Here is a 13,155-nt window from a genome sequence, read left to right as displayed (position 1 = left end):
AGTACTTAACCCGAGGTACCACTGTATACCACAGATCAGGAAGGTACCACCAGGGTTAAGGTGAGGTAGGTGTTTGTTTAGCTAATAGCTAAAATGATTTAGCTTGTGGTGATTGGTGGGACAGCTTGGGTAAGAGTAAAATAAAAATGAAGACAACTCAGTAGATGGACTGCAGCAGCAAGGCAGAAGAGCCCAGGCCTGGATCTCCCAAGAAATGCTGTTTGCTTTTGAGGAAGTTGTTGCTGAATTAAAGATCAGCGCTCTGTGCTTGCCTCCTTCCCCCAGGCTCAACTTGTACCTTTATAAATAAGCATATGTCTCTGGTGCTGTCTCCTCGCAAGGGAAATGACCCTGAAAAAGGCTGACCCTGGAGCTTCCAGCCATGGGAGGAGTGCAGTAGCAATACTGAGGAGGATGTAAAGGAATTCATTCTCTCTCCCATACTATTGGTATCCTTCTTTCCCAGCCCTGTCTGTATTTCGGAAAAGTTGGTTTTGCTGAATTTCCGATATTCAGAACGAACGGGACTACCAAGCATATTCTGAAGCAAGGAAGATATTGTAAAGCAAGAGTCTCCCATTGGAGGAGTTGATGCCTTTGCCCTGTTGATGAATGCTAAAGGCAGCCCTGCAGCCCACCTAAGCATGTTGGTCACTGACCTCCCCTCCCCTCTCTCCTGTTGTGACTCTTGTTTCCTTGGCAGCCGAGGCTGGTATTATGGGCAGTGACATTGTTCCTGTGCCTGGGTTTACCTGAGCACATCACGAGGCACAGCGAAGTCCATAACTACCTACCACAAGGTCAAAAGGAGCCCATTATAGAGATACTGTGTCCAGCAGCACCAGGCTACAGGAAGGAGCAGCTGGCTAGGCAGCTTGCACAAACACTTTAACAAGATGTTAGAAAATCAATTCCAATAACTGAGACCTTAAACCTGGAGAGTATTAGAGCTTTATTGGCTGCCCTAACATATTCATAGCCGCAGCCTCACACAGGCACACAACACCTGCCCTCCCTTCCTCCCTTGGCGCTAAGGCCAGGCAACAATTTCTTCTTTTGAGACTATGTTGGAGCTGAGCAGAATTAGTCTAGCCAGTCTGTGGTTTGGAAACCCCCAGAATGTTGAATTTGGTGGTGGCCCTTTTCCATCAGTAGAAGGTCTGCTCTCTAATCCCTTGTCTGCTAACATTGAGGCAGGAAGCCCAGGGGAGAGAAAGTGTTCTTGCTTTGGTGGGAAAAGCTGGCTGCTCTTTGTTGCATTCGAATCTGCATTATTAAAGCCCTCATATGGCCTGGACGCTTCAGGACATGGAAAGAAGATACCTGCTGCTTGCAGTCATTACGCCCTGCCTCATCCCGCCCAGGTGCTCATCAGCATTTTCAGTCTGGAAGAAGAGCACAGATGTGGTAAGAGCTAGTCTACTGGGACAGCGAGTGGGTGGTGCTGATGACAAGCAGAACGAGGATAGCCAAGGAAAGCCAAGCGCCTAAGCACCTACTAAATACCAAAGCATTAATGCCAATGTGTCTGCCCGCAGTCTGCAGCTGGCCCAGTATGTCCAACTTAGGTGCAACATCTCTGAGTTTTATATTTTCAGGATGCTTTGGTGCACAAACTGAAGGTACGGTGCTAAATCCACCCAGACTCATCTTGGATGTACAGCTGAAGTTGGGTTGATCTGTGTGTGGAGGTCAGTATCAAGCTCTGACCTGTAATGACCTTTGGAGGGGATAGAAGGAGCTCTTCTGTGTCTTTCTTGGGACCTTCTCAGTCTCCTCTTCTGAAAGGCTTCTCCAGGACTTTCTCTGTGTGTGGATGACATGATTCAGATTCCATTCAGCATGGCATGGTCACGGCCATATCCCTTTCAGTGCTTTTGAATACATAAATGCATTATGACATATGTAGTGCTTTGCTTTTTGGCCTTGGGTGCAATTATTAGTCAACTATTAGTTAAGCTGTACATTGGGAGAATAATTGAGTGAAGTAGCTACAGCCTTTTGTGTCTTCTTGCGTAGGTGATGTGTCGTATCTAGATTATGGTGTCCTGGGTGGTGTCCTGGGACTATTGGCCGTCAGGTTATTGCAAAGGCTCATAGAATCATAGAGCTGGAATAGACCACAAGGGCCATCGAGTCCAACCCCCTGCCAAGCAGGCTCCAAGTGATCTTCCCAAAGCAAGGGCTTAAATTCATGGGAATCTGAATTTGTATTGTTACCTGTTCCATCTTGAAAGGAAAAATACCCCATCACTTCAGAGTGCATTTCCCCCACTTGGTTTGTTTGTTTTTTGCTAATTCACATAATGTTTCCCAAGCACTCAAAGGCATAAGCCAAGGTTGCAGTTTAAATACAGTTCCTCCAGCAGTTAGCTCCTCCATTGCCATGTTGGGGGGGGGTGTAAGAAGCTTGCGTGACCCATGGGGGCCTGATTGGTTAATATCTGTGACATCACTAATGATGATGAATGTTCTCTCCACCCTCCCCCCAAAAAACTGTGCAATTGGCATGGGAGGCATTTTAAAAGAGTGAGCACTTCCCAACTGCATTGTCTGAGCTTCACTTTTTAAAGTGGAAAACTCAGGAAACACTGCCTCCTTCCTCCCAGCCTTAAGGATGTGTTCTCAAGTGCATCATCAGGCTTTTAAAAGAGAGAGAGAAACAAATTGATCCCCTCTAACCTGCTCTTGCCACCCTAAATTACACAACTGCTTTCTGTAATATTTTGCTTGTTTTCCTGAAATCCCTTTTGACGCATCCACAGCTCACAGCCACACGGGTTTTATATTTTTGGATGTTGTTGTTGTTTAGTCGTTTAGTCGTGTCCGACTCTTCGTGACCCCCTGGACCAGAGCATGCCAGGCACTTCTGTCTTCCACTGCCTCCCGCAGTTTGGTCAAACTCATGTTTGTAGCTTCGAGAACACTGTCCAACCATCTCGTCCTCTGTCGTCCCCTTCTCCTTGTGCCCTCCATCTTTCCCAACATCAGGGTCTTTTCCAGGGAGTCTTCTCTTCTCATGAGGTGACCAAAGTATTGGAGCCTCAGCTTCACGATCTGTCCTTCCAGTGAGCACTCAGGGCTGATTTCCTTAAGAATGGAGAGGTTTGATCTTCTTGCAGTCCATGGGACTCTCAAGAGTCTCCTCCAGCACCATAATTCAAAAGCATCAATTCTCTGGCGATCAGCATTCTTTATGGTCCAGCTCTCACTTCCATACATCACTACTGGGAAAACCATGGCTTTAACTATACGGACCTTTGGTGGCAAGGTGATGTCTCTGCTTTTTGGATAGGTGGGATCAATTCTTATATGGTTGTTCTTTCTTCCCAGCAGTGCTAGGTGCAACCTGAAACCTTCAGAGCACCTATCAGAGCCTCGCTTGAATGTCTGCTCCCTTCTCCCACATTCCATCTTGAGACTAGACCAAATGCAGATCTTGTGGCTTCACTATCAGACAACTTCTCTCCCTCCGACTTGGCTTCCTATGTAGCCTGATGAAAAATCTGGAGAATTCAAAATCTTGCAGACAATTTTGTGACATTCTGGTTGGCCTAAATAAAGATATTGCTCTGGTATGGATTTTGAAATCAATATTCATGTTGCTTGGAAAAAAGCATTCTATGACTGAATACAGTGTCGTAGCTGGGTGTGTGTGTGTGTGTCCAGTCAGGGTTTCTGGCCCGGGTGAAGCCTCCAGAGATGCGCCATTGAGGCTCCCAGCCTCCCAGCATGTCTGGGCTTCAGCTGGAGAGAAAGATGAAAAAGTGAACAGCAAGCTCCATCCTTCCCCTTTCCCCTTTCCCCATGAAGCATTTACAATGCAATGCAGGGAGAGGGGGAGTTGGAAAATCTGGAGAGGCTGTGTGACTCTCACAGTGAAGCAGAAGATCCCCTGTGGGTTTGCTACTGTGTGAGAAAGAAATTCTGGAGGGACGGAGGGAGGGGCAGGAAGCTGAGGAAGAGAATCAGTTGGACTAGATGATCCTTGGGGTCCCTTCCAACTCTACAATTCTACGATCCCTTGAATGTGTTTAAATAGCTACAGTTAAGACTTTTTACAGACTATACATGATCTACACAAGTAAGGGGTGTGTGAGCATTTTTCCTGCCAGAGGCAGTTCCCGGGCAAGCTGTGGTCAGTCCGGCTGCATTAGGATTGCAATGGAAGGGCACTTTCTACTTTAGACTGGAAGAGATGCTCATTTTCCGTTTAGTCATAAAGTCGTAATACTTCTTAGGATTCCTATGTTTTCAAATGATATATTGCCTAATGTTTATGCTCTTGACCTGGATGACAGTAAGCCTAGTTTCGGCTCTGCTGAATATACTAGCTCAACTCCTGTCCCTGGGAGTTGTGTGTTAAGCAGGCATATAGGGATGGGGATAATTTCTATTAATTTCACTTTTAAAGGCAAACCTATCTAATTTGCACTTTCTGAAACTATACAGTACATGAACCAAAGCAAAGCTGTCCTTCAAAATGTGCACTTCTCTGAATTTTGCAGGGCAGTTCTCCTGCCAAGTAATTCACACAAAAATGCATGTACTGGGGTGAAGTGTGCCTAAAAATGCATATATTAGTGAAAATGGAATTCAGATAAGCTTTGCATTAGATAAAACTGGTTTGCGAAAATGTGTGTATTAGACAAAATTGCATACAGAAATGTGCGTATTAGGAGAAATTTGCACTCAATGATGAATTTGCAAGAGGGCTTTAAAAATAATAATAACCACAAACTCATATACAAATACAGACAACTGAATTTATGAGTGGAAAAATAGAGAAATCAAAATGGACAGATTTGCCCATCCCTGCACACACACATGCACATAAACACACACACACACACACACACACACACTGGTAGAGCTCCCGCATGAAATGGCAAGGGTGTCAGACCTCAGTCAGCCTTTGCTTTGTAATATTATGACCATTCTGTCTCCTGCTTTGCTCTTTCTATGCAGCCTGCTAAACATTCTTGCAAAGCAAAAGCCGTCCCATGAACCTAGTGGTCTTCCACCTGCTATAAGCCTCATGTTCTCATGCAAAGCCAGCAGAGATGGCACCAGGCTGGAGGCCTGAGATATGCCACCTTCCTGATAATGCCTTTTATTGGACTAAGTGACACATAGGTTTTAGGGGATAGAGAATCCTCTTCTCGGCTCATCCTCACGCAGGATTTCCACACCCCTCCAGGCTCCTTGTCAGTGTTCTCCGCCCCCCTCCCCGTATCCTCCGAGGCTTACTACCTCCCAACAAGGAACTGCGTGGTGGGGATTGAACAGAGAGCCTACCCCCTGTTTGCTGCTAAGGAAGATTAGGAAGCCTTTGAATAAGCTGCATGGAAGACTGGCTGCAAATGCCTCAGACAGGGGCTAATCAGAAAATTAGCAAGCAGGCAAAGCAATCTCATTGTTGGGGACACATTTCCCAACCTCCTATTTGCTCTGCTCCGTCTGAGCCTATTTCTGCAGGCCACATTGGCCAAGCGTTCCATCCACTTTTACCTGGGAGAACTTCTTTCCCCTGGCTCAGCCCAGACCACAGAAATGCAGCAGCAGTGGCAGAAGTGCCCAGCGCTCCTGCGGCACGCAGAGTCCTCTCCCTGCAGCTGCTTTTGGGGGTCCTCACCCACTCACCCCAGGGATGCAAGAGCTCAAGAACCACGGTAACATGTGCTTCCTCAACGCCGTGGCGCAGTGGCTGAGCTACACAGAACTGCTCGTCTTTCTTTCTCTTTCTTTTGAAATTTTCCACCGCCACTCAAATTTGCACCCGGAGCAGCAGCCCCTCAAGAGTCTCTTTTAGCTTGGGAAGAGGTGCAAGGGGTGGGGAGAGAGGAAAATACTTATTCATTTATTTCATAACATTGATATTCCTCTTGATTGGAAAGCAGTTTACAAAAAGGTAAAACAAGAAATCTGAGGAAAAAATCACCACCAAACTTTACAGAATAGTAATGTAACAACAACAACAACAACAATTTATTACTAATACCCCACCCATCTGTCCGGGCCACCCCAGCCACTCTGGGTGGCTCCCAACAGAATGTTAAAAACACGATAAAACATCAAACATTAAAAACTTCCCTAAACAGGGCTGCCTTCAGATGTCTTCTAAAAGACAGGTAGTTGCTTATTTCTTTGCCATCTGATGGGAGGACATTCCACAGGGCAGGCACCACCACCGAGAAGGCCCTCTGCCTGGTTCCCTGTAGCTTAACTTATCGCAGTGAGGGAACCGCCAGAAGGCCATCGGAGCTGGACATCAGTGTCTGGGCTGAACAATGGGTATGGAGACGCTCCTTCAGATCTACTGGGCTGAGGCTGTTTAGGGCTTTAAAGGTCAGCACCAGCACTTTGAACTGTGCTCAGAAACGCACTGGGAGCCAATGTAGGCCTTTCAGGACAGGTGTTATATGGTCTCAGCAGCCATTCCCAGTCACCAGTCTAGCTGCCGCTTTTAGCAAAAGTTAAAATACTAAAACGGATTGAAATGATCCTCAGCCTTTCTAAGCATCTGAGAAAGTAGGCACTGTCTGTTCCCTGCTTCCTGCCATGGTTAGTTTCCTTCCCCACAGGCTGGGAAGAAGGGGGAGGAGGGGAGACAGTGTGGTGAGGAGCTGGGGGGCACCCTGGCAGCATCTTGCCTCCCAGATTTGGCTCAGGAGCGGATGGCAGGAGGTGTACCATTCCCACTGAGATCCCTCTGCCGCTTACTCGCCCCTGCCTGATTGATTTGCAGCAAGTCCTCTGTGCCACTTAATCCTGGCAGCACCAGTGGGTTCATGTACACTCCTCTCATGCTGTCAGGCAGGAAGGGAGGCGGTCCTTTCTGGCATCCTGTCAGAAATGGAGGGGCCTGTGTGAATAAGGAGACATCAGGACGGAGAGGAAAAGCCTTGCAGAAGGCAGTTTCCCCCTTGATGGCACCACGCCCTTGTGCAGGCACCAAGGAAGGTCTCTGGTGGGCACACAGGTGCCATGTTGGTTATAATGGCAGGGCAGTCCCTACTCCAGTGCCAACTCTGCAGGGTATCTTACCAGCACCAGGGTCCCGTCCTCGCTCTGCTGCTGCTTCGGTGTTATCCAGGGCAAGGGGCATGGGAATCCCATGGCTTTAGTGCTCTCTTTAGATGCCAAGTCTTGCCAACTCTCCCAGCACTTTGACAACCAGTAGCAGAGTCCTAGCAGCCTAAGCCACAAGGGAGGTTAACCAGCCCTTGAGCATGTGCAGAAACCCACACAGCCCAGAGAAACAATCAAGCGGATTATTCAAAAGGACAAAGTTTATGTGAAAAGGGAGGGAGGGAGAGAAATAGCAAGTAAACCGCTAAAAATTGAAACTAAGCACTGCACAAAAATATTGGTCTGACTCAACGTATACTGATTCAAACTAACATTGCAAATCTCGGAACCGTCACCTCTGATGCTGGCAGCTTCAGGCATCAGTTGCAGGCTGGGGAAATCAAGAGGAGCAAAGGACAGTGCAATCTCTTAATTTCAGGGCCATGGGTTCGAGTCTCACGGTGGGCAAAAGGATTCCTACATTGCAGGGGGTTGGACTAGATGACCCTTGTAGTCCCTATGATTCTATGAAAAGGCCATTTTGCAGCAGCCCACTTTTAAGGTTTTGGATGCACATTGCCTTAACTGACTGTGGTTCATTTGCTGCCAATCATGTCTCCTTTGGGGCGAAGGGGAAGGTGGCTGACACCTCCTGGGGAGCTATTGCTGGTGGAAATTGCCACTGGGATGCCTCTAACTCCCTACGAGACAGGATTTTACTAGGAGTGGCCCTTCTTGACTAAAGCATAATGGAGGGCAGGGTAATCTTAAAATAACAGACTGGGGATAGTATAACTGTGCCACATTGGTGATCCCTGCGCTAGAGCAATCAAACCAGTTTCAGGCCCAAAACTGGGCTCAAAACTTGTCATGGTCCTGAGCAGCAGTCAGGATTTGGACATAGGAAGGGACAAGCCAGTTGAGTCTGTCTTGCCCACATCACCAACAGAGCTGCCCTTGACCTTGATCCTGAGACTGGCACAGAGCATGAGAGATGCCCCTTTAAGGAGCTCCACCCCTCAGCCTTTATGCAAAGGACGGAAACGAACACATGGCTTCTAGCCAACTACAAGGAGTGCTTTCCACAATTTGTGGCTCAACGAAAATGTCGTTTCAGAAAACCACATGTTCCTTTCAGTAGTAGCTACCAGAGCCAGGTGAAGAGCTGGCTCCTTGATTTCCACTTCAGGCATGTGGGATGTAAACACAGGAGCAGTCAATGACAACATTCCTAGAGTGTACATGTTAGAACATGGGGAGGGATGTCAGTCCAGCAAGCAGGTAAACTTCCTGGGGACGGACTTCCTCCGCATGTGACCAGAGGTGGGTGTGGCCTCACCTGTGCAGGTAAATGATAAAAGCACAGGGCAGCCAGCCATTCTCTCTCTCTGCCATCTTCCTTTGATGAGGAAACATCTAAGGATGATCTCTTGGCTCTCAGCCAAGAGAGGAGATGAGGACTATCTTGCTACAAGATAGATTCTGAATGTATGTAACCTTTTTAAAGCTGTCTGCCTTCTGGGTTCACATTGTGAACAGAACGTGAGTAAACTCTTTTATACTTTTATGAAGACTGTGTCGTGTCCTGTATTTTAAGAGGGAACAAAAGGGGAAATTACCAGAGTAATTATTATAGAGGTTCTAGCGAACCTGTGCAAGCGTTACCGTTGTGAAATTAAAGGGGAATGTCTATAAACTCTGCTGATATTTTGGGAACTTGTTAGCACAAGTTGGATAAGGATATAATTAGTCAATATATTCTCTCCTGCATCCCAGAACATTCCCACAAGGCACAGATTTGGCATTTTATGGAGTTGTGGGAGGAGATGTGGTGTGTCCCATTTGGTCATCACCTCTAAGCAAAGCCCTCAAAGGAGGCAAGGCATTCCCTGTCTTCCCCAATGGAGCAAGGAGACTCAGGGCCAGTTCAGTTGCTGGAACACGGCTAAGTGGTTGGGCTGAGCACCTCTCCACTAGCGATGTTCACTGGTTCTGTTGGTGGCAAACAGGAATAGTTTCTATTTTTAAAAAAGTTATTTTGATCCCCCTGTGCCCTGCCTTGTAGACTGTTTTGAGCATGGCTGAGGAATCTGTTACACAAATCTCTCCAAGCGGTAATGGGGCTTCCGCCCTTATGTCTCTCTCAGACACAGAGCTTGCAGCTGGGGAAATCCTTCATTTCCCACAGTGCCAAATAACACACTGCTCTGAAGGGGTGTGTGTGGGTGTGGGTGTAGTTGGCTCAGAAAGAGGGACGGGAAGAAGTCTGCCTCCTTTACTGCCGTCTTCATAATCAAATTGTCTGATGAGCAACGAAGGAGCCCAGTGCAGTCCAGAAGCAACAAATTGCATTGCAATCGCAAATTGAGTTAGGCTTTATCAAAGGCTCCCTTTCCCTTGGCCAGGAAGGAAGAGCTTTTCCATCAGCCTCTCAGCTTCTGTTTCTTGTCATGTATGGTCAGGAGGCAGGGGCAGCTTGGAGGCAGCAGGCGAGAGACAGCGAGCACCTGGGGGGGACAGTTCCTTCGCTAATAGAAGGCGGCCAGCAATGCCAATAGTTCCCCAAGGTCGGAACCTGTGGGTGACCCCTTCTAGAAGGCTGCCAGAAACAGGAGAAAGTGTGACTTGGGATGGATGAGTGGGGAAGCCTGCTTGGGCCAAAACCAATATAATCATGCAAGGCCAGAGTCTCATTCCCATTCGTGTTTCTTTCCTTAAAAAATACAAATTAAGAAAGCGCCTGATATTTTTTGCCAGACTCTCAGAATTGCTGGTGTCTGCAAAGTGAGGCTGCACTCTCTCTGGAAGACCAAGTTTACAATTTGGGGTCCTCTTGGACTTGGTGCTTTTCCTGGAAGTGCTGGTCCCAAGCGCCCTTCACCAGCTTAGGCTATTATGACCCTAGATGGAGACAGCAGCCCTTGCTTCATGTCCCAGTTACACCCAGGGTAGATTATTGCAATGTACTTCATTTGGAGCTGTTTTTTCTTTAGTGCTGCTGGGAGACTAGCACCTTTTAGTCTCCCCCTCCTCCCTAAACTGCTTAAATCCCAGCTGATTAGAAGAACTTGGTTATATCAGTGCCTGAATTGGCTTGTTTTCCCTTTCTTTTTGTCTAAATGAAGATTGTTTGGAAGCTTCCAGTCAGTTCAAAATGTAGCCACGTGGATGCGGTGGTGGTGGTGGTGGGGGGGGGCAGATGTTCAGAGCACATTGCACTGATTTTATATCAGTTGCATTGGTTACCAATCTGCTTGTACTGGCCTTTCAAGTCCCAAATTATTTGAGGGCAGGTTATCTGAGCATGCCTCAGCCTTTGTTAAGAAATGCTCACTTCAGCTGGAACTCTGTATGAGAGAAAGATTTCTTGTGTTTCTGAACCACACTTGAAGGGTTAAGAGGTATTGAAGGATAGACGAAAAGGAAACTCTTGGAAAGAGCAATTCACTTGTCTCCTTTGCATACCAGCAGATGGCTTAGGTTTCACAAATGACAGGAGACATGGTGCTCCTAAATCAGTCTCCAGCAGCCTCCTTATAAGTTGTTGTTGTTGTTTAGTCGTTCAGTCGTGTCCGACTCTTCGTGACCCCATGGACCAGAGCACGCCAGGCACTCCTGTCTTCCACTGCCTCCCACAGTTTGGTCAGACTCATGTTTATAGCTTCGAGAACACTGTCTAACCATCTCGTCCTCTGTCGTCCCCTGCTCCTTGTGCCCTCCATCTTTCCCAGCATCAGGGTCTTTTCCAGGGAGTCTTCTCTTCTCATGAGGTGGCCAAAGTATTGGAGCCTCAGCTTCACGATCTGTCCTTCCAGTGAGCACTCAGGGCTGATTTCCTTCAGAATGGATGCGTTTGATCTTCTTGCAGTCCATGGGACTCTCAAGAGTCTCCTCCAGCACCATAATTCAAAAGCGTCAATTCTTCGACGATCAGCCTTCTTTATGGTCCAGCTCTCACTTCCATACAGTGAAGAAATTCAGAAAGTTTCCCCTGTGCTTTCAGGTAATATTTGCACTCTCACTCTTCCGATGTTCTCCCATTTCCTGTGTTTTCTTTTCCACTCCAGTCTGGTTTTTTGCAAGACAGAACAACAGATTTGTATCCAACTTCACAGAATCATCATAGAATTGTAGAGTTGGGTCATCTAATCCAACCCTCTGAAATGCAACTTCTTCCCCTTCCTGGCTCTTTCACCTTCCCCCACAGCAAAGCTGTGCCTTTCACTTGCAGCCTCACAGCTCCTTATTTGGCGATTCTCTGCCTTTAGTCTCTTTCCTCTGTCTCAGTAACAGCAATTAGTACTGTAAATGGTTCAGGAAATGCATTATTAACCCATTCTTCACTATATTTTTTCTGTAGTGGGCATTTCGAGCTGCAGAACTGCTCGTTTTTTATTGCCATGTTGTCACCATTAAACCATTATGCATTCATTCAGAAATAAATATTATTATTGCAGATGTAGTGTATTTCTTGCTCAGTTTGGTCTGTGCTAAATTCTTCAAATTAAGCAAGGTTATCTAAGCCTTTGCAATTCTCTCTGTGATTGTATGCGTGCACAGTGGTCTTTGGTAAAGGAGATGCTAATATCCCCAAATTAGCCTCTTGGTAAATGCATGTGGAATACACCTGTAGGTGCCATGTTTACAGTGGTCTCCTAGCAAGTCTGGTAACATCTTAAGATAGGCTGTGCCTGAGGCTCTGCTCACAGGCTCACCATTAAGGCCAAGCAGTTTAATAAATAATAAGAGTTTGGCTGATTAACATTAACGTGTTTGTGGAAGGGGGATTATAATAATTATTATAATAATTAAAATTTGGTGGACACAAGAGATGGCCTTTTATGGTGCCCTGGATCTATGGAACTTGCCCCCCCCCCAACTCCAAAGGAGGTACTTACTTGTAGGCCCTTCCCTAGTTTACTTTTGAGTGGGTTTTCAATACCTTTTTAGTTCAATTGGCCTTTGTGTTTTAAACAATAACTGCTTTAAACTAAAATACTGCCTTATTGGTCTGGACTGAGAGCTGCTTTACACTATTCTTAGTGGTGGAAAAATAGATGGTGTACACACAATTATAAGCTGCTTTGGGGAAATGTCTGTTTTGAAAGATGAAGTGGAATCCTTAAATAAGTGTTTTCATGAGCTGCATCAGTTGTATGCTGGTGAGAGAACTATGGCAATGACCCAACAAACGGGATGAGTTGTGTACTCAGTGTTATCTCTCCTTGAGCTTAGACCCAGCAGCCATGGAGCCTCCTTGCTGCATTAACCAAATCGCACTCTCATGTCCTCTGCTTCCGCCTTCACTCTCCCTGCTTCCATAGCTGGCTCTGGGCAGAGCAGTGGGGAGCGGGGATGTGCAGAGATCATGGTGAGGTGAGTGTAGGCAATTTCCAGAGAGCATCCTCACCCCAACCCTCACATGAGCCACTGAGCAGGGGATGGGAGCCCAGCACAGCTTATTGACCCAGGACTTTTCATTTTAATCTGACTGCACTGCTTGATAAATCCATAAACCACACCTAAAAATAGAGCTAGATCTCTCTGCAGCCCCTTGTAAATCTTACTAAATGTATTTACCACAAAGCCGGGTAGAAGTAGGGGAAGAGTCCAAGTTGGGAGTATAATCTGATGCTATGGAAGAAGGGGTTGAGAGGAGGAGGGGAAGGGTCAGAACTGGGAGCATGGTTACATGCGCAGGAGCAGTGGTTGGCAATATATGGAGCAATGCAAAAGTTGTGTTTTCCTTTCATAGTAGGTGTGGCATTTCTCTAGTTTTGTGTTTCTGCGTAGGATTTTTTAATTTTTTATTTGGCAGCTCATAAACATTCATTTGGTGGAGTGGCGTAGCGTGGGTTGTCAGCACCCGGGGCAAGGCAAGTAATTTGCGCCCCCCCCCCCGCTGCACTGTCCCTCCCCCAGATAGTCCCTCGCTCTCTCTCCGCACCGCACCGCACGCCTGGCACCCTCCCCTCCACAGTGGGCGGCGACCCGGCGGCTCGGATCGGATTCGCACAGCCAGCACTGCAGTGAGAGAGAGTGAGTGAGCCAGGTAGGGGCAGAGAGCTGCGAGTGCGCCCCCCC

General features: G+C 47.1%; 1 long non-coding RNA gene across 2 annotated transcripts; it reads left to right on the top strand.

The window, feature by feature from the left end:
- Window positions 1–751: 751 nt before the first annotated feature.
- On the top strand, window positions 752–3,578 carry LOC310681254. 2 transcript variants are annotated; one of them, XR_014513171.1, is made up of 2 exons: window positions 752–1,407; window positions 3,337–3,578. It is a non-coding gene; the product is annotated as an uncharacterized lncRNA (long non-coding RNA). The 2 variants fall into 2 exon arrangements; XR_014513172.1 differs by having other exon boundaries at window positions 3,334–3,578.
- The last annotated feature ends 9,577 nt before the right edge of the window (window positions 3,579–13,155 follow it).

Source organism: Podarcis tiliguerta (assembly GCF_965153285.1).
Source record: "Podarcis tiliguerta genome assembly, chromosome: 7".
Lineage (NCBI taxonomy): Eukaryota > Metazoa > Chordata > Lepidosauria > Squamata > Lacertidae > Podarcis > Podarcis tiliguerta.
This window is presented reverse-complemented; position numbering and strand designations above follow the sequence as displayed.